The following is a 12,467-nucleotide window of genomic DNA, read 5'->3' on the forward strand; positions in this document are numbered from 1 at the left end:
GTATGGAATGGTGAACCAAGTAGACAATTAAAAAGGTCTGCAGTAACCTGAAGTACCTGATGGGCAATGTCTTAACGTTCTATCAAGTTGGTTAATACTCGTCTGGTTGGGTTGTGGAGTGAACACCGACGAGCTCTTCACGTCATCTACTATTTATTTTAAGTATATTGGTTGATCGATTAATTAGAAACTGAATTGAGGACCTGGTATAATTCTCAATCTTAGAGTCACCAATTTATTTCATTTTGTAAAGCATTTCTTTGAAGCTAAAATATCATATAACATAGAAAGGCATTACCAACATATTTTAATAACATTATTATTAGCAATTGACTACAGTTCTATAGCGCCTGAAAATACTTTCTTTAGGACTTGAACGGAGGGCCTGGTATAACCCTTCAGTCTAGTTAAGAGTAGTAGGTTTTGTGAAGTTACTATCCAGTCCAGTAGTTTTCTCTAAGATAGATTCTAGGAACAATTGTGGAATTGTGAATAGGGTAAAACCTCCACCCTAAATATTCAGATTCTATATTACGTTACTCTACGTTACTCAGGTTACGTTACTCTACAGAGTAGCTATCCAGGTTACGTTACTCTACAGAGATCACTTCAAAATTCTGGCTAAGCAAAATGATCCGCATAGCGGTTCTCGACAAACGCCAGAAGCTCTCAATGACTTCAGGTAGAGTCACGTAACCTATGCATGATACCGGGTCTCTTGATGAAGATGCACGTAATCTGAATTTTTTGTCTTTGTTATTATGTCATTTGTCTAGGGTCTAACTTCTGGAACCAAGCCGGATATCTTTCTTTGTTACACATCAGAAACCAGGGCATAACTACAACATGCTCATAAACCGGATCATCAGCGAGCAATCTATCCACTTTGGAGAATCTTTCGTCGACAACCTCTTTCATAAGCGAATCCAACTCATCCAAAATACTGCGTGTAGCGTCTCTAGGGTCGTCGAATTTCTTCAACTTTTCAAACCGGTTTTGTACGAATTTGTTATTTTTGCCATCAGTTATAGTTAAAGCTTTAGTTAGTAAAAATGGCAAATAGTTATAATGAGGTAGATGTTGGCCCCCAAGCAGAGCATTTGGGGAATATTTTCCACGTCTGTAAGTTGGATAGGGTCGCGATTCTTTAGCTTCAGCTAAGGTAAAAAACGAAGCGCCAGCGAAGGTATAAGGCAACCCGCGAATCGGCCAGTCGGTTTTAAAGGCTGTTTGAACCTCGTCGTACGTGAACCAATTTCCGATGTCAAAAACTGATGTTTTCAGCTCACAATGACGCATTCTGTGTATTAAGTTACGTGCAGTAACTTCCTCGGAATCGCCAAACCCGATTAGAGTCTCGTTTGACATTCCTCGAAACTCAATCCATTTCTTCAATTTGTACCATCTAGGTTGGAATATATTTCATTTTCATCAAGATTGAAAAAAGAAATTTCTTTTATAAAAAAACAGTTTGTTATGGGGTCAAAGCAGGCGCAACTGCTCTGAGAATGGACCAGTACTGATTTTGAACCAGCATATCTTACTTGCAAGCCTAGTGTGCTACCCATTTACACCAACTGGTCTTAGGCTCTCGAACATGGGCATCTCTTATAACCCATTCTTCATGTTCTTTATTGTTCCTCGAGGTCTCATTTCTGTAGCCAAGTATACGTTGAACAAGTAGAACTTCTTGTGAAGCTGTGTCAAGCTTATCCTATACACAAATTACAATATGTTGTTCTCTATCAGCCTTGTAACACAACCTATAGACTTTTTGTTTTTATAGTGCACTTTTTAAAATGGTCTTTAGAGCACATCATTCTAAAAAAATTCAGGCGTGTTTTGTAATTGTTTTAAGTTGATGCAGCTCCTGGAAGTCTCCTGGTGTTTTGCTATCTTTATTCAGACACTTGATCTATATAAATATAATTCTTTTTGGGAACTAAGAACTAACGCCTAGTAGATTTCAGCACTGGACAAAACGTGCAATTGCATTATGTTTAAAATCTGTACTGATTCCAAAATCGAATTGTCTCTTTTTTGCACTAAGCAGTATTGTGCACATCTTACAAATTTTAATTTATATCTGCTTACAATTCTTATTTGCAAAATTTAACTGGCCAAGACCTATTCTGTATAGTTCAAATTTTTGATAAAGTTTCATTAGGTCTAAAAAGGGTTCTGAAAGGCACAAAAAAGACAAAGGTAGCTCATAACTTAACATAGAAAAAAGCAGATCACAAAACCCGCAAAACTCTCTAAAAGTTGGTAAATTGTTTAAAAGAACAGGTAATTTGTATAAAACTGGAGGTTAAAGGGTCTGCAATCACAGACTGCAATACAATAAAACTACCAACTGACACTGCATCGATATACAAATGAGTCTCATCAAAATGCTGTTCGCTATCATTTAAGCTACCCTTCAATAACTTGCTAATTATAGGATTTTTAATTTTTTTCTTAACGGCAGCAATGTTAAATAATTGACGTTAAATATTGATAGAACAAAATAATAGTGGCCGAGTTCCAAGTAAACCAGCATTTTTGGCATTTTTGGGAGGAATTACCCTAAATTATTGAAAAAAATGGCACAAGCTTTACTTCGGAGTGAGAGCAATAGAGATCACTCAAAAATGAAGAACGGAAGCGTGAAAAAGTCACAAAGAATGTTCTAGAAGAAAGACGCAAAATGGTCGAGCAAAAAATTTGCATAAAAGAAGACACACACTTTTACATTAATTGCTATGAACTTTGTTCAAGAGCAATTAAAAATTATGATTAATATGGTTAAAAATCGAAATGTTTTCAATGTAGACGAACAACTGAGACCGTATATTGCGCATTGCAAGCTTTAAAAATGTTGGGTTTAAATGTCAAAAAAATATATAATTAGCAAAAATTTGTAAGAGAGGAGCTAAGCAATTATATAAGCTTCTCGGTTCGATTGAAATCAACCAATAACAGAGGAGTTCAAATTGAGTCTCTAGTCGATAAACTGAACTGTCAATATTGGGATTGATAAAATGTTCTCGCTATCATAAAGTTAACCAAGACATTATTATTACAATTCAATCATTCCAACAAAAAAATTGCGTTGTCTAGAAGTTTGATTGACAGCAAAAAAAATATAAATCAAACTTCTGGGAGAATGTTTTAATTCTTTTTTTCTGTTTTCAATTTTTAGGATTTTTGAAGTTCAGATGATCCTAAGAAACGTTTTCACAGTTTAACTTTAAAATGTCACATGCGCCTGACTTTGTTTAAGGCATTGAAATTTTTCGCTATTTCATTACTGGTCTTTTTACGGAAATATATTTTTACTTGCTTTTTTGGATGCTTAGTAATCTTTTAAATTGAGACCTTTCTAACAAAAAATTTGGAAAAAAATTAACTAATAATATTGTATTAACAACGATTATTTTAGGGTTCAAACAGTTTTAAAAAAAATCCACAAGATCTCGCTCGGATGTAAAAAAAAATTGAAAAGGAAAAGATACCTAAGTTGCTCCTCCAGACGTTCATAGCCGAATACGTCACTCTCTGGCAGCTTCGAAGAAAGATCCGAATCATCGAAAACGAAATGAACAATCTTTGTTTCAAACTTTCTGAATCTAGCTTGGTTTTTTTACAAATTCCCACAATAGGGGTTTCCGCGTTTGATCCCGGTGACCAAGGATTGATTCAGCAATTACGAAATAATCAACAAAATCGTTCAACTCGTTCAAATGAATTTCTAAAACGTCGACGTCAAAACTGAATTTCACGGCGTGAAATATTGTTTTCACAGGTGAGTTTGCGTAATTTTCCCGTGAAAACATCTCGATTAAATTTACCGTCACAAATTGAACTCTCAATTTTCAGCTGTTCAGGGTGACAATTTTTGTCTATTTGCACCGGTTGCGGAAAGAAACCCCCACGGAAAAAACCCCCCACTTCATTTTAGATAGGAAATAAACCCCCACGGAAATAAACCCCCACGGAAATAAACCCCCACGGAAATAAACCCCCACTTTACTATTAAAGAACTGCGCATTTAGCGCGGTTGGCCATGCCTCGCGGGCCATGGCCATGCCTCAGCGGCCCGTGGGACTTGATATAAAAGTATCACAACCGAACAAACTATCTGAACCAAAATTCAATTTTAAAACTGGGGGTTTATTTCCGTGGGGGTTTATTTCCTATCTAAAATGAAGTGGGGCTTTTTTCCGTGGGGGTTTATTTCCTAGACCCTATTTGCACTATTGACCAAATAGGGTATAAAAAATTCAACAAATACCAAATAGGGTATCAAAAAGAATATATATACACACACACACACATATATATATATATATATATATATATATATATATATATATATATAAACATATACATATATATATATATATATATATATATATATATATATAAAATTCCCAAGAGTTAAAAAGCATTAACAATTAATTAATTATTAACCACAAAAAAACCCAATAATTAATCATCTAAAGTTAATTTAAATGTTTAAGGTAGTAGAAAAGAAGATTAGCTATATCAACAAATTTATACAGAATGGTTTACCCGAGAAAATTTTGAAAAGGTATTAATTCTATATAAAACTTACGATATGACAAGGAACTGGGCAGAGGTTCAATTGGAAAATATTGGAAGTTTCTAAAACTTTTTACAGCAAAAATTGTACATTTCTGAGCGGCAATTAGTTGCTCGGGTCAAGATGTCAGCAACGTCTCAGCGCATTTTCTCTGTAAGAAATGCGCTGAACGCACTCAAGCTTAGAAAAGCGCCCGCCCAGACTTTGAAACTACATTGCATCTTCAGTGCATTTTATACAACGTTCGGAGCAATTTCTGAGTCTCAAAATTTTAGGAAATCAAGCACCTCTCTAAGCTCAGATAATTTTTCCCTGCTATATTAAGCGCCAATAAAGACCTTCCAGCGCATTGTTGCGACCCACTTGAGTGGGGAGAGGAACTATATATTTGACTTGCTTTTTTTGTTCAGTCAATTTTTGCCGATCGATATACTCATCGTAGAGGTTTGTGCGTGGTATCATTAGAAATCTCGTCAAACTTCCGTTGTTTTGTTCACATTTATTTGTAATATTTTCTTAAATTTTGTTCGATTTCTGCTAAATTATGAGAAAATTTTTAACAATAGTCTGATTGGCTGAATGTTTAAAGGTAAAAGAGTGTTTATGAATAGTTTGAGCCACATTTTCGGCAAAAATGTAAGCTAAATTTCTGAAAAATCGGCGTTTTTCCAAAAATTCATAAAATTGGCATCAAATATGCCTACTTGTTTCACTTTGTCCGGTTTGAGCAGTAGTGCAGAAATAAAAATTGCCAACACAATCTTCCTTCATTCTAAATTGGTTTTTTTGTACCTCAGGTTCATACAAAGTATTCTGGTAAAAAACAATTTGCGGTCTTCTGCTAATTTGAACCGTTAAATATGTACAATTAATTGTTGATGAAATAAGATTTTTGTTTGACAATAAGATCTGGTCTCATCGTTGATTTATGCAAGGAAAAACGGTTCTAATTGTGTTTTGGGGTCTGTCATTAATGAAATTTTTTTCATCTTTTAATCCCAATTAAAAGACAGTCTTTTTCCATTCCAAGTTCAAATAACAGGAGTTCTTGTTATCCTTTAATGGTCTCCAATGAGATATTTATAGTTTTTATGAGTGAAGCTTATACTTTTTATAGTTCCGACTAATAGTTCTCGTAGGTTTTTTTCTACTCAATTCTTAAGTTTTGCCAGTACTTGACGTTCTTTTTGTGGTTATAGGACTGAGTATAGTGAATTAAATGTTTAATTGGTATTTATGGACCTATAAACTATCTCGTGCTTTCAGTTGATACATAGTTGTTTTTTGGTAAAAATAACTTAATAAGCATCCAAAGTTCATCATTTATTTTTGAAAAACTGACTTTTTGATCAAATGGGCTATTTTGTTAACTTTTGGAAGAGTTTTTATTGTAATGGAGGAGCAAAAACAGCAGGGTCACTTTTGGTTTAGTCGCGGAGTTTTATTAGAAAAAAAATTAAACGGAATGTCATGGTGAGCTTCATATATTTTTCTGAAAATTTTTGTTTTTTTTATAATCACAGACCAATGTGATTTCAAATCAAACTTTAATTTTTTACCAGCTAATTTTACGTTCAAAAAATGGACATGAATGAAAATCTGAGCGCAAAAGATGCGGTTTTTTGACTTAGTCTCATCAATAACTTGTACAATTAGCCTCCCAATCAAAAACAAGTAAAACTATTAACCGTTTTAAGGTGAACGCTGACGGTTGTTGCGCCGTTTAACGAACTAGTTGAACGACTCAGGCATTATGCAGTCTTCATCTTTTTTTTAAATTATAGTTTTTTTTTCCGTTGATACGACTATATTTCATAAAAAAATTACAGTGCAATTCAGCGCATTTCTTACAATTATTAAAGTTAATAGAGGCAGGTCACTATAAATGTAGTTTCAGACTCAGTTGAACTTGGCTCACAGTTGTTAGGCCAGCTTTTCTCAAACAGATCTTTAACAATGGCGTAAGTATCATTTCAGGTTTGCTTTAGTGGAAAAAAAGTTAATAGGTTGTTGATCACTGCAGCGTATGAGCTGTTTCATAAAAATGAGACAACATAAGAATGAATCAATGAGAGAATTCACTCATTGATTTGTATAAAGAGGAGTCTAGGATATTTTAGCAAGACATTTTTTACAATTGAGATGTTTTTACAGGTATTCTTTTGAGTTTTTCGTAACTCTTTCCCGCTTCGTTTTTAAATGATGAACTAGGTTTGAGAATGTAAGGAGATCTTATTTAGGAACCAATTTATAGCAATTATCTCTACTAACTAGAGCAAAATATTACAGACAAGTTAATTTTAAAAAAAAACTAAATCACAAATTTCTCAGTTTGACACCTTTTGCTCGCCAAGCTTTTGAAAAAACATTTTAAAAACGGGACAATGTCATTTTTACTCTCCTTTTGATCAGAAAAAATTCTTTGCGTGCCTACTGCAAAATCAGAAAAGCAAAAACAACGGAAAATACTAAAAACAGTCGAAGGTTAAAAATCATTTTTAATATGTGCACGTTTTCGAAATGGTATAATAATTGACACCTATTGTCTTATTTCATGTATAGATTTATATTTGGGTAAAAGTAACTGCATTTGTATGTAGTTACTTTTTTTATAAACTTGTTTGTATGTAGTTTTGCGTACTTGTTTGTGCGCTTGTTTGTGTGCATTTGTATGTTATTTTTTTGCACTTGCGTGTCTGTGCACTTGTTTATGTCTGTGTGTGAGTAGATTTGTGCGTGTGTGTGTGTGTGCTTGTCCGTGAGCGTGGTTATGTTTGCATTTGTTTGTGTAGGTCTTTGAGAGACTGTGTGCTCCTAAGAACGACGAGATAAGAGCTGGAGTTGAAAGAAATCCATTGAGATATTTCGGATCTTTTCCGTTTGTGACCCCCCAGTACGTTATGCCCCCCCCCCCCCCCCAGTTACTGAGCACGTGCATTACATAGTAAATCATCAAGTAAAAATATGGCACGTGCGTCTGGGGTAGCAAAATAATATGCGCCCACTAAGCAGCTGGGGGGGGAGGTACAATGGAAAAGATCCGATGTTTCAATTGATCTAAAAAAAGTAGGCACGCAAAACTGTGAACTTTTTGCCTTGAAATTATGTAAGAAATGTGTTGCATTTACTTGAAATGCACAAAATTTTGATAAAATTAGCACAAAAAAATTTTGAATGCATTGAAGTGAGCTGAAATTTTGAAAAATTATACGTTGAAAAGCACTAATATTTTGACAATTTGTGAACAAAAACATTACTTGATGATGCCTTTACAGGCGTTGAAATTTTCAATAAACATGCCAAGACGAGAAAATTTTTAAAAAATTTAAATGAATTATTTTTGTAGACAACACAATTTAGTTTGTCATTGCCACCAGGACAATACATCACTAGTGTTCTTGCTTTACTCAAATCCACGAAATCCAGAACGACACAGCCAAACATAACCTACTAACGTCGGGCGAATTGCTCTCAAATAACCGGTGAGCGGTTGGCTTCGTCAGTAGGTAGCCACGGTTTAGTGAGGCTAGCTTAAGATTAATTAAAGGGGCGTATGGTGAGTGCAGCGGGGGTGCAGCGCGGCGGGGGTGCAAAAGTGGATTGGGGGCTGAAGTGGGGCGGTGGGTAGGTGGGTTGAAAGTGGAGCAATTGAAATCATTCAAAATGAAGAAGCGGAGCGTAAAAAAACACTTGAAAAGTCACAGAATGTTCTAGAACAAAAACGCAAAAAATCGTTGCGCAAAAATTTTGCTTATAAAAAGTCCTGCACGTTTACCATAACTGCCTCAAACTTCATTCGAGAGCAATTAAAAGCATTTTTTTAGCACCAATATCATTATAGATTATTTAGTTGAACAAGAAAGGATCGAGGAAAAATTGATCTGGCTGATAATCATCAGTGAAGCTTATTGCAGCCTAAATAAAAAAAATGGTTTGAAACAACGGTTTTCTGCCTTGTCATAGTTAAACGACTTGATACAAAGTTAACAAATGCCGCAAAAAGAAAAAAAATCAGGTAAAAATTGTTACCCAACTGCGTTGTTAATTGAAAACTAGTGGGCTGAACGGCTCTAACAAAACTTTTTGCAAACTGAGCGCTTTCTTTCTATCCCGTATCTGAAAAAAGTCAAATGAGTCAGACGAAAAAATGGCCGAGCGAAAAATTGCATAAAAGAGACAAACAGGATTAACATTTTTGCTACAAATTACTTTTGAGAGCAATTAACAATGAATTCGTAGAAAGTGCCTGTTAAGTCATTTATGATTAAAAAAAAACATTTCTACTATAACTCAAAGCTAATGAGGATCAGGGATGATAACATTAAGCCGCATGACAGCAGCTGAAGTACGGCATCAACAAAAACAGATAAGGAGAAAAAGAGAAGGAAAGATACGCTAGCCAAAAAGAAAAGAGAGAGAGATAAAATTTTCCAGGACAGGAGTAGGAGTCGACTCTGCAACTTCTAGTTTTCGAGCCTTATTAGTAAATAAACCATATAGAAAAAATCTGAAAAGGCAAAATTAAAAAATAGTTTTCAACTGCGCAATAAAAAAAATTAAAAATCATTATTTGTCTCGAAAGAACTCTCAAATAGCCAACACAACTCCGAGACTTCCAAAGTTTTTTTGGCCAGTAATGATCAATAAACTCAGAAAAGGACAAAAAATATGGACAAATTTTGGGAAAAAAAGCACATTTTAACAAAATTTTGCTAAAGTTTACGATAGTAATATATTAAGAACCTTTTCATTGTCTCAAGCAACTGTCCAGTATCCCTGTTTCATGCCCGAACTAATCTCACTGGCTCAAAAAGTGAAGATCCGTACAATTGGAACATGATAAAAAATTTTACAAAAATTGAAAATGAAATTTAAATTTTATCCAGAAATTACAAAAACTGAGTTACAAAAAATTTTGATGACCATTCTGTTAACTCTAGAAACTATGCAGCAGGAGATTATTGTCAAACATTGAAGGAGGTTGCAGGGCCCCTGGTGCCGGAAAAAACTCAATTCAAAAAGATCAAAAAATAGCAAATGTTTAAAAAAAATTGCTTAAAATCGTGATTTCAAAATCTTGAAAAATGTTCCATTACATCTATAAACTATGCAGCAACAAATTATCAAACTCTAGAAGAAATTTCCTGGCTTTTGAGGTTAGACAAACTAAGGAATGGCAAAAACTTTCAAAAAAAGCTTGAAAAAAATTGCAAGTTTAAAAAAAAATAAAAAGGCTCGAACTTGCGAAATTAAAAAGATGACAATTAAACTATGAGCAACTAAAATTTTCCAGTAGCTTATTGTCAAACCCTATTGCAGGTTTTCTGGCCCTTGAGGTTCAAAAAACCTGAATAATGACTAGAAGTGTCAAAAAATTGAAAAAAAAATTGGCAAAAAATGTAAAAATAGATGCTAAAATTCAAGATGTTAAAATCTTGCAAGACATTGCATTGCATCAAAAATTTGTACAGTAACCTGTTTTTGAACTAGAAGTTTTCAGGCCCTTGGGTCTGGAAAGACCCCAAGAAGGAAAGTAAAAATTCTATAAACCATTACTACCACCAGAAACTATGCAGTAACCTATTATTAAAAACTAGAGGAGGTTTTGTGGCACCTAGGGCTGAGAAAAATCAAAAATGTTGTATTGATAAAAACTGCAAAATAGTATAAATTTGCAAGGTTATTGAATCCTGGTTGCAAGATTATTGCAAGATTTTGAATCCTGCACATTTTTCTACCTGGCTGCAGGAGGCGAGCGGTCGAGCTGAAAATGAACGCTGAGGACAAGAAAGTAATTTTGTCAATGTTAAAAATTCCCAAAAAGCTTGAAAAAATTTGCAAAATAGTATAAACTTGCGTGTTTTTAGCGAGCGGTTGTTCGTCAGCAGCTAGAAACGGGGGATGCACCGAGGGCCACTGGGGAGTGAGGGGGGGTTAGGGGGGTCAACAGTGGTGTGGGGGTAACAGCTCGCGGGGAGTTGGGGCAATAGTGGGGGGTGTCAACAGTGGAGGGGTCTCCAACCTCTAAGAACCGCCCCTCACACAATAAGTATAAGTCTCCAAAACATTTTAAGCTGAAACAGAGCTGAAAGGCTTTAAGAGCACCTAATGCCCTCTGGGCGCTACCTGTTTATCCCGCTTTTGAGGACGAAAAGTTAAAAGCGTCAGAAGAAAAATCAGCCAAGCAATAAATCGCCTAAAAAAGACCGACAGGACTAATTTAATTGCTACAAACTTCGTTTGAGAGCAATTAATTAGTACTCAACTGCGCTCCAATTCCACAAGCACCCTAGGCGGACACGCATCAGTTTGAATGCTTCTTCTGCTAGCTCTAAGAGCCGCCCAATGACAGCACAGGACTTTAAGGGATGTTAAAGCTAAAACTATTTTCAAACCACAAAAACATGTGAAAATAGTTGTGAGAGCACGAGATACAGGACTTAAAGCACCTAATCAAAACTGAAGACGATCAAATCAGTAAAAGCTTGATCATTCTCATGCAACAAGAAAATCTCCGAACAAAAGCCCCAAAATGAAATGATCTCGTTCCTTTGCTTAATGGACCCCAAAACTCAGGAATCCACAATTTATATGACCAATCTTCTGAGAGAATGTCTTGAAGTCAGTTTGGGACGCTGAGAATCAGGTTTTATTTGCAAGAATTTGAGCTCTAACATTTAAAAAAAATTTTGAAAAAGATATGTTGATATTTTATATCTAGAAAAAGATAAAAAGATAGTTTATGACTAGTCTTCAAGTTGATAATGGTAAGCAACAACTAGACTTGATATCTCAACTATTGAACTTGGATTTATTTGCATATGCGGTATTTTTTTCGATTTTATGCATTTAATTCCTAACTACTGAAAGTTTTTTGCTCTTACATCAGCTTTACAATTATTATATTTGATTTAATGCTCAATTTCCTTTAGTATTTTTCCTGGATCCTTCTCAATTATTAGAATTTCAATTACGTTGTCGCCATTTTGATATTTTAAAATATTTTATGTCAAGAACGAAATTAATTCCCAAAGCGTTTGGTATGTGGTACAATTGAACCAAGCTATGTTACGTCTTATCATTCACTCCAACCGTTTTGATCAAATCTTAGTTCAAACATGAATTTTTCCCTCTGTTTGTGAAACCTTCTGTTCACCAAACACATTACTTTGCCGTAAACTTTGTTCCTCATAATTTAGTTAGCCCTGTTCTCTTTTCACTTATTATTTAGTCAAACTAAAAAACGCAATGCAATTCCAATCACTATAACATTTTAGTGGAATGAATTGCTTAACAATTTTTATATCTAGTCCTAAATGATTCCGCTACTCAGCAATTCGGTTCTCCAAGTTACTCTGTTCATTAACACGTGTGCTTCATTTCCCCCGAAATGTTCGGTCATCCTTAGCTATGCTGAAACCTTGGGTAAAACCCGAAAAAAAGTAAGAGACAAGAGCAACATGTTATAATAAAATTATAAAAATATTAGTAGCATAATGTTTATTCGCAGCTTTTACGGCATTATCTTTAATTAGCTGGCGAACACAAAAAATTCGAAATAAATTTCTGTGACTATGCTCATAAATTAATCCAAAAAACGTTAACTCAAATTTTTATTATTCTGCTGCATACGGAATTCGAAGCTTCAACAAATACTAAAACAAAAACAGCTTTTTTTGGCAGCAATTGCAAGCAATAGTTACACTTGACTCGTTTTATAATAAAATTATAAAATTTTCAGTAGCATAATATTCAATTACAGCAATTGTCAAAAGGCACAACTGACTTTTCGGAATAATCTTGAATTTTCAAAGTTCCGCAGAATAAACAATCCAGAAGATTTTATGGCTGGGCAAAAAAACAAACAATGTTCAAATTT

At 34.6% G+C, this 12,467-nt stretch overlaps 1 pseudogene; it reads right to left on the reverse strand.

The window, feature by feature from the left end:
• Nucleotides 1-759: 759 nt before the first annotated feature.
• On the reverse strand, nucleotides 760-5,359 carry LOC142342538 (uncharacterized; annotated as a pseudogene).
• Nucleotides 5,360-12,467: the final 7,108 nt, after the last annotated feature.

The sequence above is a fragment of the Convolutriloba macropyga genome, chromosome 7, assembly GCF_964194025.1.
Source record: "Convolutriloba macropyga chromosome 7, txConMacr16.3, whole genome shotgun sequence".
Classification (NCBI taxonomy): domain Eukaryota; kingdom Metazoa; phylum Xenacoelomorpha; order Acoela; family Convolutidae; genus Convolutriloba; species Convolutriloba macropyga.